Here is a 13343-nt window from a genome sequence, read left to right on the forward strand (position 1 = left end):
AAAGATGATCCATTCATAATGGCATCCCAAGCTAAACAAGTGTTCTATGTCACCGATCCTATGGATAAGAAGTGGTGCGTTGTCTGTCTATAAGGAAAAGAAGGAGTAGTCCATCCGATAATGGTGATGATGATCAGGATGTCGTTTTTGAGGGAATGGATCAGTCTACCACTGTATCTTATTTCGACGATGTTGACACTGATCATGAGGACACTGAAAGCATCTATATGCGTGATGACCATGGTGAAGGTATTTGGGTTAACGAAGAAACTATGACATCCAAGAAACGTCCCCGATCCCGAGATAGTTCATCAGGACACAAAGTATGCATGCATCTTTGGTGTTGTCTTATTTTCTTAATCTTATTATTAGATGTGGATCTTTGGTGTTGAAATTGCTTTGAATAATGTTGCAGTATATGGTGCTTCAACATTCATAAATATGTATTATTATTGAGTTTGACCGTAATGGAATTGATAATTTTTAAAAAAAAAAGAGGTTCAACAATAACAACGGTTATATTTAAATTACCCGTTGTTAATACTTTCAACAACGGGTGTAGTACTTCTACCCGTTGTCAATTATTTTTTTGACATATTTCATTTTGGCGCAAATTTGGTGAAAATATATTACAACGGGTATATTTTAACCGTTGTAATAAACTTTTGACAACGGTTTACTTTTATTGACCTGTTGTTATTAACATATAACAACGGTTCTTCTTTGAGCACCCGTTGTCAATAGTTTGTCTTAATAAAAAACTAATATAGAAACCCATACAACATGCCATACACAAACACACACAACATTATTAGTTCAACCGTTGGTATCCTGTGTTAATTCTTCTCTCTTCCTCGCTTTTTACATTCTTGTCGCCACTGCCGCCTTGATTTCAAGCCCAGATTCTGTTGCCTTCCCTTATCATCCTGCTCGTTCTCTTTATCATCAACATCAACAGGTATGTTCACTTTAATTTTGTGTTTCGTCATTAGGGTTTTAAGACGATCATCTTGTTTCTTTTTCATGCATCTGTTTGTTTTTCGTCTTCTTTGTTATCTTTATCATCCCGCATCATCTACTTTACTCCTCTTATTAGGGTTTAGGATTTTAGAAGCTCAATCTGTTGTTTTAAATTTTCATTCCTATTAGGGTTTAGGGTTTTAGATAATACTCTGCATGTACGTTGTTAAGTTGTTCATTTCCTATATCATTCATATTTGGGTTTTAGGATTATCATGGGTGAAAAACGTAAAAGAAGTCAAAAGAATAATAAGCCTGGTGATAATAAGCCTGGTGAGAGGGGTGCTACGAAGTGCCAGAAAGTCCTTGCAGCTATAGCCGCTAAACAGCCGTTCGAAATAACATGGAGTGAGATGGGTTTCCCTACTGGTCCAAATGCGGGTCTTTTCTCCAGTTGGATTGGTGCTTGCACAAGACAGTTTGTGCCTATCCATTTAGATGATGTTAGAACTTTGAATCCAAAATTGGCGGAGTTATACTTGGCTCGTGTAAAGGAAGGCTTTATTATACCCGATAAAAGCCATGATGAGTATTTAATGCATAAGGCAGCGGATGTCCACGAGCGGTGGAGGAGTGGCGTTGCTAGGGATTGGTTGTATGTGGACAAGGCAACGAGGGAGATGCGTAAGAGCCCACCGGAAAACAAGTGTCCCACCATCAAGCAGGAAGAATGGGATCTTTTCAAAAAGATGAGAACTACTGAGAAGTTTCAGGTTAAATATCCTCGCCTTTTAACGATTTACCTATCATTTTTTTAATTAATGAGTCCTTTATATAATCTTTTTATTATCTCATCTACTTGCGCTTTTATATAATTATTTGAAGGCCGTTAGCAGAAGAAATCGTGCTAACATTTCATGCAAGAAGGGGAAATTCTATGGTTCTCGAGGCGATTCTGAGAAAGATAGAAGAGGACCTCGTAAGTAGCATGCATTATTCCCTGTGAGACTTTATTTTTTAATCACACTTGGACTTGCATTGATACACATTTACGTGTATAAATGTTACCATGTTAATGTGTAGGTGGCAAAGGGAGTGAAAGAGGTGGATCGGCATGTAAGTTATAAAGAAGGGCACACGCCTAAAGGATCCCGGTCGTCGCGTGACAAATATGATGAGGAAGTTTTGGCCAACATAGTAAGCATTATTTTATTAAGACGAGTTCATTACTAACTTTATTATTTTAGTCACAAATATAATTTGAAGTTTATTTAATATATTATAGGACAACGTATTGAAAGAGGTAGAAGAAGGGAAATTCACTCCCAGTGGTCGTAATGACGTTCTTGCTAGAGCGATCGGCCGACCCGAACATCCAGGTCGTTTGAGGGGCGTCCGTTACAGGTTGGAGTAACGAAATATTATGGGAAAACGCCAGGTAAAGAAGAAAAGGAAGACTAAGTCCGAGAAGGTGACATGGTAACATTTATTCTATTATTTTCATTTAAGTTCAATTCACATGTTATTGTTGGGATAAAATTGCTGACACATTACATTCTTGGCAAGCGACTTGATTAATGGCATCCGTACTACTAAAGTGAATCTTTGGAGGTAAGCTTTCGAAGAAGAAGTGAAGATGATGGAGGATGTCATTTCTAAAGGGGGTAATAATAAGGTACAACAGATTGGTCAAGAGGCCGCTACTACCTTGGCAATACATGAGAAGGAAGTATCGGTCAACGAGATTCGAGAAAGATCGGTACCTAATAATGCTTCGAAGTTGTAACAAATAAAGCCGATCGGTACCTAATACTTCCTTATTTTTCTTTTGTTTTTTTTTTTTGGGTAAGATCAGGGGGTGTGTTCACTGCCAGCTCTAATGCTATAACTTCTGACATGGTGCCATTGAATTGGTTAATTTTATTAGGTAAATAATGGGTCTGAAAAGGAGATGCAACTTGAGAAGACGGCTGATGGAAAACAGCATACATCCCCTTCAAGTCAGTTCCTGTTTTTGTAAGGTATGCATGAAGTGTTTAATTAGTTAAATTTATATGAATGCTGAAGTTTGTGCAAAAATCGGCCTCAGACAGAAAGCGTTTTTGCAAAATCTTTTGAATCTTTGTCAAGCGTTTTGCAAAGATATAATAATGTATGTGTATATTCTTTAGGCCGTAAACAAGAGGCCGATTATTCTTGCGACCCTAAAACCGAAAAGCCACATGTGCGTGTTGGCGGGGTCTCGTAGAAACCAAATCTGCAAATAATGAAAGCGTAGTTCATGGCGAAAAACTTTTGCCGAATCATAGAATAGTAGAGATAACTACTACGTTTTTCCAGGCCATGAAAACTTTCAACCGCCTGTCCCGATTCGTGACGACATTACCATTACGGGAGATGCGCTTGGAAGTTTCATCCAATGGCCTGAAACTCACATCTACTTGGCGAAGATATCTCCGCCGCCTCAGCAGCGGAAAGCAGTTGGGGTTAGAAGAAATACCTTTATATATATGTTACATTTTTAATTGTTGAATGTTTTTATATGTTAAATTTATATGTTATTTTTTTTTTTGTAGGGAACAAAAAAGACGGCTTTGGCGGATAAGCCTAAGTCCACAGACATGCCAACGACCTCGACTTCACAACAACTTGATGAGGTATTTAATTAACTTCTCCATTTTTTAAAAAATTAACCTCGCTCCCTTTATTTATATTTTGTCTGTATTTATAAAAAGCATGGTAATTTTGTGTAGGGGACAAAAAAGACTGATAAGCCTAAGTCCCCACCAGTCTTACCTGCTACTACTACCTCATCATTGAGAAAAGCAGCGGGTTGACGAGGTATTTAATTAAGTACGCTTTTATTTTTGTTACTCCAACTAGGATATGTTACCTTTGGATTTTTTATTATTTTAATTATCTACTACATGTGTAGGCTGGTGGTAGTAGCACAAAATCAAAGACTCATTCTTTCCGGACACGAAAGTTAGGAGTTTAAACTCCACACAATATAAAGGGAAGGATTACATGCAAAAAGTAAGAACGGTGACGATGATGAGACGCATGAGGAGGTGGCCATCGCATAGCCACCGAGCAATTGATAGTTATTCCGCTCGAGGAGGATATTCTAGGGGATGAGCGCCAAGCGCTTATATCATGGGATCCGCTAGCGTATGGGCTGGCCTAGACCAGATTGATATAGCACACATATTTGTTTGGATGAAGTAAGTTTCTTAATAAATAATTTCATAGTCTAATATTCGGACTACTAGATAGTGTTTTAAATACCGGAATTAATACCGTAATAATGTAGGATATTGAAATTGAGAGTGATCCCCGAGAAGAATATTCCATCTGATCAATACGGATTCCTGTGCCCCTATGTTTTATCTTTATTTATTCCGGATTTCTCGTTCGAACAACGGGTAGATTATATTGCTCAGCAATTGGCGACAACCAAGAAGCTGATTTTTGGCGCTTATAATGAAAAAGGGTAATAAACAAATTAATATTACGTTTCCCCCTACAATTGCATTTTCATAACTAATATATGTACTTGTTAATAATGATGATGTCTCTTGATGTAGGACTCATTGGGTGCTAGCAGCCATCATGCCGACAAGGAATAAAGTTTTTACGGTTGGACTCTTTACATCATCAACCAAGCGAGACTTTTAAGCACTTGATTAATATGTATGTTTATAATACTGATTTATTTATAATAACATTTTCATTTTTTATTTATAGAAAAAAGCTCTTTCATATTTTTGCCCCTAAAAAAATTAGTTTCTGCCTCCTTTTTTATTTTTTAAAAAAATGGCCTTTAAGAAGAAAAGAGCAAACGAGCAGGATCAACCCACGGAAGATTTCGATGTTGGCCCCGATTATATTACGATAACGAGGGTACGTGCTCAAATACAATAACATTAAGTGCAAAATCTGTGTTTAATACTAATACAATACCTAAAGTTCAAGATTCTGACGATGTGAGCCTTCTCTCGTCTGTTTTTTTATGTAATAATAGGCCCCTCGCCAGCCGGATAGCATACAATGTGGATACTACACTTGTCGGTTCATGTTGGAGATTATTAGGCGAAGATATCTCGTTATTCCAGAAAAGGTTAGTAATAATTTAAACATGTGTTTATTACTTTTTTTTTAAATTAGAGCTAATGTTGTCTTGCTTCTTTGCTATATATACCATGATGTTGCTAATGTTGTCTTGCTTTCTGCTATATATACCATAATGTCTTCTCTTTGTTTTTCCCATGAGTATGCAATCAACCCGTCAACAGATTGAGCAAGTACTCAAGTGTAGATATAGACGAGGTAAGAGACATGTGGGGCAACTACGTCTTAGAATATATTAGAAATGCATGATACTCAGAGTTTAGATCAACTTATTAGTAAATTTTTTGTTGAAGTTAGGGAATGATTAATTCATGTAAATTCAACTCCTTGTAAGTATATATATATATATGATGCGATTCTTTGTTGTGGTTGAATTGAATCTATTGAGTTCGATGAACCCAAATTTGTGATTTATCTTTGGTCTTTGGTATATGGTTTCTTGCGACATATACGCAGGTTTTTGAATAGCATGAAACAAATTTATTTTTTCAAAACATTAGGAGTTTGTAATAAAAACGGTTACTAAAAAAACCGTTGTGAATAACTTTCACAACGGTTAATAAAAATAACACCGATTTCGAATGACATTCACAAATACCCAAGCATAATATTCAACAACAGGTTTTAATCGAAGAACCGTTGTTAAAAGTCTTCACAATTTTGGAGGTAAAATTACAACAACGGGTATTAAACAAAGAACCGTTGTTACTAAAAATTTCAACAACGGGTATGTACCATAAACCCGTTGTCAAAAGACTTCACAATTTTGGAGGGAAAGTTACAACAACGGTTATACATACGACAACCGTTGTTATATTATTCCCTCCAAAATTTTGAAACACTTTCCACAACGGAGAACACCCAACAACAACGGCTTTTAACCGTGGTGAATACTTTAGACAACGGTTTCACTAAATAAGCAAACCGTTGTAAATACCTTCTACAACGGCCGCTTTAACAACGTCCGCTTTTTGATTTTACAACGGTTTTTACCCGTTGTTATAGGCTGTATCTGTAGTAGTGAGGTGTCAGGAAATGTGTGGTGGGGAGGGATTTTAATTGGCGAGAAAATAGAAGAAAAGGACGGTAGGGCGACAAGCGGCTCGAGCATGAGACGCTCGAATCATAGCTCTTGGAGACGAGCGGATTCTTCACGGGACGGGCGTATTTCTGCACGGAGACGAGCGGATCCTTCTGAGGACGCTCGGATTCTCTGTCAGGATGAAATCCCAGAAATTGATACAATCAGGACGAGCGGATACATGGTAAGACGACCGTCTTGACTGAGACGAGCGGATTATTTATGGAGACGCTCGGATCTTTAGTCAGACCAAAAATTTCTTTTCCAGCTCTCTCAGGACGAGTGTCTTTCTCCCAGAATGCTCGGATCTTCAACTAGGTCGAGCGGATTCCTTACGGAACGCTCGGATTGATCCTATTTCTTCTTTATTCTTCATTCGGTGAAAGTGCTTCCCCCACACTTGAATTTCTAAATCCTTCATTCATAAAAAGTGGTTAGTGACCCTCCCTCACTTACTCTCATGGCAAGAATCATGCTTATGAAAAAAATGCAATAAAGTTAAAGATACAAGTAAGAAGAGTTAGTATATTTGCAAGTGGTGGTTTGGAGAGGACTCCACCAAACTCTCTTTTTAATGATCTTCTCATGGGGGAGGAGGCCCGAGGTAGGTGACCTCGACCTCTCTAATGAATGCTCCTTCATAATATAGTTTCAATCTTTGGCCATTGACTTTAAATTGTCCCATCTTCTGACCTTATCTCGAAGTCTCCATATTTTCCTACCTCGGTGATCACATAGGGACCCATCCATCTAGAGTTCAATTTCCCGGGAAAGAGTCGGTATCGGGAGTTGAAAAGAAGGACTTTGTCTCCCTTGTGCAAGGCCTTTTGCTTGATTCTCTTGTCATGAAGCAACTTTGTCCTCTCTTTGTAGATTTTGGCATTCTCATAAGATTGTAGTAAAAATTCCTCCAACTCTTGGATTTGCATCATTCTCTTTTTACCACTTAGTTTGAGATCAAGGTTGAGAGCTTTGATTGCCCAAAAAGCTTTGTATTCTAGCTCAATTGGCAAGTGGCATGCTTTCCTATAGACAAGTTTGTAAGGGGACGCTCCTATGGGAGTCTTATAGGCCGTCCTATAAGACCAAAGAGCGTCATCAAGCTTCATGCTCCAATCCTTACGAGTCTTGTTGACAACCTTCTCAAGAATTTGCTTGATCTCTCTATTTGAAACTTCAACTTTACCGCTTGTTTGAGAATGATATCCCAAGCCGGTTCTATGTTGAACACCATATTTGATCAAAAGGGATGTGAGTTTCTTTTCATGAAAATGTGTCCCTCCATCATTTATGATTGCTCTAGGGACTCCAAACCTTAGGAAGATTATTTTCTTGAAGAGTTTGGTGACCGTTTTGGCATCATCGATTGGGGTAGCAATTTCCTGTACCCATTTTGAAACATAGTCAACGGCCACAAAAATGTATTTGTTTCCCTTAGATGTCACAAACGGTCCTTGGTAGTCGATACCCCAAACATCGAAGATTTTCACCTCCAATATTCCTCGTTGTGGCATCTCATTCCTCTAAGAAATATTTCCCGTTCATTAACAAGCATCACAATGGAGAATGAATTCCCTAGCATCTTGGAACATGGTAGGCCAAAAGAAGCCCGATTGAAGGATCTTAGCAATAGTTGTTGGGGCTGGTGTCCTCTACAGTTAGTGCAATAACATTTAAATCTCTAAAAGGATCAAAGGGTATACTTTTGTATTATTATCAATTGGTCCACGTTTATCAATAACGGTTGGCTTGCTAGATAAGTTTGACGTTATTGTCATACAGATGGCGGTGATCAACTGGTCCCTAAAAGTCACACCTATAGGATACGTTTGAGAGATGTGACAAGTATGAAAATACGATCATGTTGATGCCTAATATGACTAAGCAGTTAGTCGGAGTTATTATTGACTAATAATTAGTCAAACGCGATGTTGAGATATTTATTTAATACGGATTAAATAATAATGGCTAAGGCGAATTAAGCAGTTAATTCGTAAATTGAATATAAACGATTATATTTAATTAATGTATATTGAATTAATTAATTATACAATATTGTCATTGTCGGACAAGTATTAATATATCGACTGAGTCATGTTACTAGTTGATATTTTAATAACCGATAACCGGTGACGATTTATAATAAAATCCCGTCATATACATTTTAGCATTTTGAGTCGGACCACGAGTTACAAATAAGGAGAAAGTGAAAGCCCACTCCCTCCCTTGTGATCTCGGTTTGGACGAAGCAACAAAAGGAGAGAGCCTCTCTCCTTTTGACCTAATGCATTTCATTTTACACAAAATTAGGGTTTTGGAGCTCTCTTCTCTGAAATCCTAGATCTCTCATCGAAAAATCTCACAAAAGCTCTCTCAATATTGCAAGGCAATTAGAGAGCAATTCTAGCACAAGGGGCATAGTCTCAGACGGTCTTGGGTGCAACAATTAGGAGGAAATCTACATTGATTTCTGTTCACTAGGCCGAATTGCATAGGACCCGAGGTTGATTCTTGTTCTTTATCGTTTTCTCTTGTATTTTTGTTTTATGACAATAATCACATGTTAAAGTTACGTTATAGTCCTAAAATTTAAGGGAATTTTACGGATATTTCCCTTCAAGTGGTATCAGAGCGAGGCCACGTAAATTTTTCATTGTGATTTTCATTAAACGAATTGAATCGATAAATTTTTGCATAAAAAAAAAACGTGCGGCAGATTTTTTTTTTCGTCTCGGTAGAAATTTTTTTTATGCACGGTTGGTTTTAATTTTTTTGCATTGGAAGCCATGCCACACGGCTTACTGCTGATCAGTCTCAATCGTCTGATTTTGTTTTTCGATTTGTTCTTTGCATATTGTTATTTTAAACGATAATCATAGCAATATGTTAAAGATTTATCTATTGTAGATTCAATTCTATACGAATTAGGTTAAATTGCAATTGGATTTTGTCAAATCGTTTTTGTTTGGCTTGTTTATGCTCACGGTTTTGAGCAGCTGAAAAAAAAAAAAATTTGATTTTATTTTTTCCCACGGTTCAGCCGTGAAAAAGAAAAAAAAATTTCCTGTTTTATTTTTTTCGGCCATAACTAGTGCATAATACAGATTTTGTGCATTCGCTTGATAGTGAAACGGTTCACTCACGTACCATTTAGTTATTTTAAAGCGATTTAAAATAACGGATTGTAATGGATTAAAATTAAGTTGATTAAAGCGGTTTTGTCACATAATTTTAATCATTAAAAGGTGGTTTGGATAAATTTAACATAATTACGGAATTATGTCACGGATAAATTTTAGTTTTAGTTGATGCGTTTTTATTTATCGTTATTTTGAATGCCTTGAATGTTTTATTACGTATTTAATTTTACAAACGGTTGTAACTTAGTGTGGCCTTAGTAGAACGTGTTACCGTAATGATGGAACACGGTCTTGGTTGTATTTTGAGATCTCGCATCTCCGTTTTTTTTTTTTTTTTAATTACAGTTTTAATTTAGAATGTAAATAGGTTTATATTTTGTAAATTTTAAATTGTATTTTTGAAAAGACCAAAGATGGAGAATCGGATGCTCACTCCCGCTACATGGATCAAGATGGAACATCAAGACAAGCTTCTCGGATCCAACGGTGGATTCCAAAGTTGTATTATGTTCTTTTTACTAGGATAAGCCACACTAGGAATTTTTATTTACGTTTTGCATTCTTTTATTTTTTTGTAACGATAATTTGCATCATATTCCGCCTAAAACCAAACCACCTAATATATGCATGAAAACTGACTCATATAGAGGTCACGCGTTAGTTTTCTATGATATACAGATATCACACGTTTTTATAAGCCATCACCTAAATTAATTCATTCACGCAATGCTAGTTTTTCGTTCACTTAAAATGAATTAAAACTAAGTTGATGGGATCTTCCTCGTATAACCAAAAATTGAGAATAGTCTTTATAGGTCAAACTCCAATGAATCCCTCCTTCGTCGGTAGGCATAATATGACCCCTTCTACGTCGGGTAAGTTGGAACTGATTGACCTATTTTATCTCAACACTATGGTCACTCGTACGATCCTGTGATTATGGTGGACTATAGATAGGATTTACGGAAATCTATCGACCAAGAGTTCTAACGATAGAACTAGCTAAACAGTTGGCTTATCAATTTACGGAAATTGAGTCTTGAGATCATTTGTATAATTCTTGAGGTAGATCGATTATACAAGTGCAATGAGTCTACACGTTAAAATGAATTTTAAATAGACTTAAATCACCTCGATGAGTTGCTTATTTCGTTTTGTTTTTCCTTTCTTTTTCAGTGTAGATCACGATCACTTAAACTGCTAATAACAAAATGGCTGGCCGTGCTGACGACCCAATGCCAAGTGCCACATTGGACCGTGAGTCCTGGCTTCGGATCTTCATGAATCAGATGAATCAGTCTACTCGACTGAAGAATGATGGATCAAACTTCGCGGACTGGGAGGCGGCATTACGGAATGTTGCCGCTGCTGACGGGAAGCTCAAATATCTGACAGAGCCCATCCCGTCAAACCCAGGCCCCACGGCTGGAGCTAACGAGATCGCCAAGTATAACGATTTCGTCATGGAAGCGGGTGCGATTAAAAACGTACTCATTTTTGCAATGGAATCCAATTTGCAGAAACGCTTCATAGCCCAAGGTGCAAACAAGATTTTCACCACGCTCACTAAGGAATTCTCGAAAGCACCGAGAATCGTGACCTATGAGCATACCACTCGCTTCTTTGATGCGAAACTCCAGAAGGGCCAACCGGTTAGCCTACACATTCTCAGCATGATTGAGAATGTCGAGAAACTGGAGGCGCTTGATTGTAAAATCAGCGAGAACATCGTGATTGACCGCATGCTTCATTCACTCCACGATGGCTTTGCGCTATTTAGAGCGAATTACTATATGAATGATTTGAAGAAAAGTCCTCATGAACTACACTCCCTACTCGTACAGACCGAGAAGGATATGAAGTTTAGTGGGAGCTTGAAACAGGATGTTCTCGTTGTGTCAAACAAGGGCAAGGGTAAGGGCAAAGCTCAGGCAGACCTAGTAGTAGGTAAACCGAAGTTTAAGAAGTCGCGATCAGGTAAGAGTGGGCCTGGTGAGTCGAGCACCTCATCAGGCGCGACAAAGAGCAAGACTGGTAACATGGAATGCCATCATTGCCACAAGACTGGGCATTGGAGGCGTATATGTCCTGTATACCATGAGGACATAAAGGCAGGTCGCGTTAATCCTGTTGGTATGTCTTCTTCTTCTTCTTTTATTCATATGATTGAGATTAACCACGCAAGTTACGGAATTTGGGTACTAGATACTGGTTGTGGTTCTCATTTGTGCAATCATGTGCAGGGCCTCCGAAACATCGAACCCCTCGTAAAGGGTGAGGTGGACCTGCGTGTCGGGAATGGAGCACGAGTGGCTGCCGTCTCGAGGGGAACATACGTGATCCAGCTTCCTAGCGGATTTGAGTTATTTCTATATAACTGCTATTATGTACCCAGTCTTTCTAAAAACATTATTTCAGTTTCTGCACTTGACAAACTTGGTTTTTCATTTTTAATAGAGAATAATAGTTGCATTTTCTCATTACACGATATGATTTATGGCAAGGCAGTCTCCATGAACGGAATTTAAGTTTTAGATCAGACCACCGAAATATTGCACGTAATGAATAAGAAGTTAAAGGTTGGTGACAAAGATCAAACGTATCTATGGCACTGCCGTATGGGACACATTAATGAGAAATGCGTAAAACAGTTCATAAAGAATGGAGCTATCTCGGCCTTTGATTTTCAATCATTTGGCACGTGTGAATCATGTCTCATTGGCAAGATGACTCGAATTTCCTTCAAAGGTATTGGAATGCGCGCTGCTGACCTATTAGGACTCATACATACGGATGTGTGTGGACCTATGTCAATCACCGCACGAGAAGGCTATAGGTATTTCATCACTTTCACGGACGATTTAAGTAGATATGGCTATGTCTACTTAATGAAGCACAAAAGTGAATCCTTTGAGAAATTCAAAGAATACGAGAATCGGGTATGTAACGAATGGGTAGAAAGATTAAAACACTACGATCAGACCGTGGTGGCGAGTATCTTTCTCACGAGTTTGATCAACACCTTAAGGACTGTGGGATTGCCCTACAGTTAACTCCACCTGGAACACCTCAATTGAATGGTGTGTCCGAACGGAGAAATCGAACACTACTTGATATGGTTCGATCCATGATGAGTCACACCGTGTTGCCTGATTCATTGTGGGGTTATGCTCTTCTCGTCATTTGCTCTAATACTTAATCAAGTCCGTCTAAAGTCTGTTGACAAGACTCCATATGAACTATGGAAGGGAACGGTCCCTAACTTTTCCTTTATACGGGTTTGGGGCTGCGAGGCTTATGTCAAGTGGAGACACGAGGATAAGCTCGGCCCGTGATCGGTCAAGACATACTTTATAGGTTATCCTAAAGGAACACTTGGTCATTACTTTTATTCGCCAACCGAACAACGTGTATTTGTTGCGGCTAGTGCGACATTCTTAGAGAAGGAATTTCTCGAGAATGCGAAGAGTAATAGAACCTTCGAGCTGTCGGAGATTCCAGAACCAAATACCGAGCAACCATTGGAGGAACCAGTTCCTTCAATCCCCCGCGGTTAATATTCCGAGAAACCTAGGAGGTCGGGAAGAGTCTCTATTCCTCCGGACAGATACATTGGTATGGTCGAGGAACATGACATAGATGACATTCTACTCTTAACGAGTAGTGAACCCGCAACCTATAAAGGTGCCATGACTAGTTCCGACTCAAAGCTATGGCTTGAGGCCATGCAATCCGAGATGGACTCCATGTATGAGAACAACGTATGGGATCTTGTTGACTTACGCTTAAGGTTCGTCCCCTTCAATGCAAATGGCTTTACAAGATAAAGCATTCTGTGGAAGGTCAACAAGATATCTATAAAGCACGACTAGTTGCTAAAGGTTTCACCCAAGTGCCAGGTTTGCACTACGATGAAATTTTTGCACCCGTAGTCATGCTGCATTCCATTCGGATTATCTTAGCGATTGCCGCTTTTCATGACTATGAAATTTGGCAGATGGATGTGAAAACCGCCTTCTTAAACGTTTTTT

The 13343-nt window shown here is 38.4% G+C and overlaps 1 long non-coding RNA gene across 1 annotated transcript; it reads left to right on the forward strand.

Annotated features, from left to right (window-relative positions):
* The first annotated feature begins 3358 nt into the window (after positions 1-3358).
* LOC141621421 (uncharacterized) lies at positions 3359-3780 on the forward strand. Its single transcript, XR_012532311.1, has 3 exons — positions 3359-3446; positions 3537-3617; positions 3714-3780. It is a non-coding gene; the product is annotated as an uncharacterized LOC141621421 (long non-coding RNA).
* The last annotated feature ends 9563 nt before the right edge of the window (positions 3781-13343 follow it).

Source organism: Silene latifolia, chromosome X (genome assembly GCF_048544455.1).
Source record: "Silene latifolia isolate original U9 population chromosome X, ASM4854445v1, whole genome shotgun sequence".
NCBI lineage: Eukaryota > Viridiplantae > Streptophyta > Magnoliopsida > Caryophyllales > Caryophyllaceae > Silene > Silene latifolia.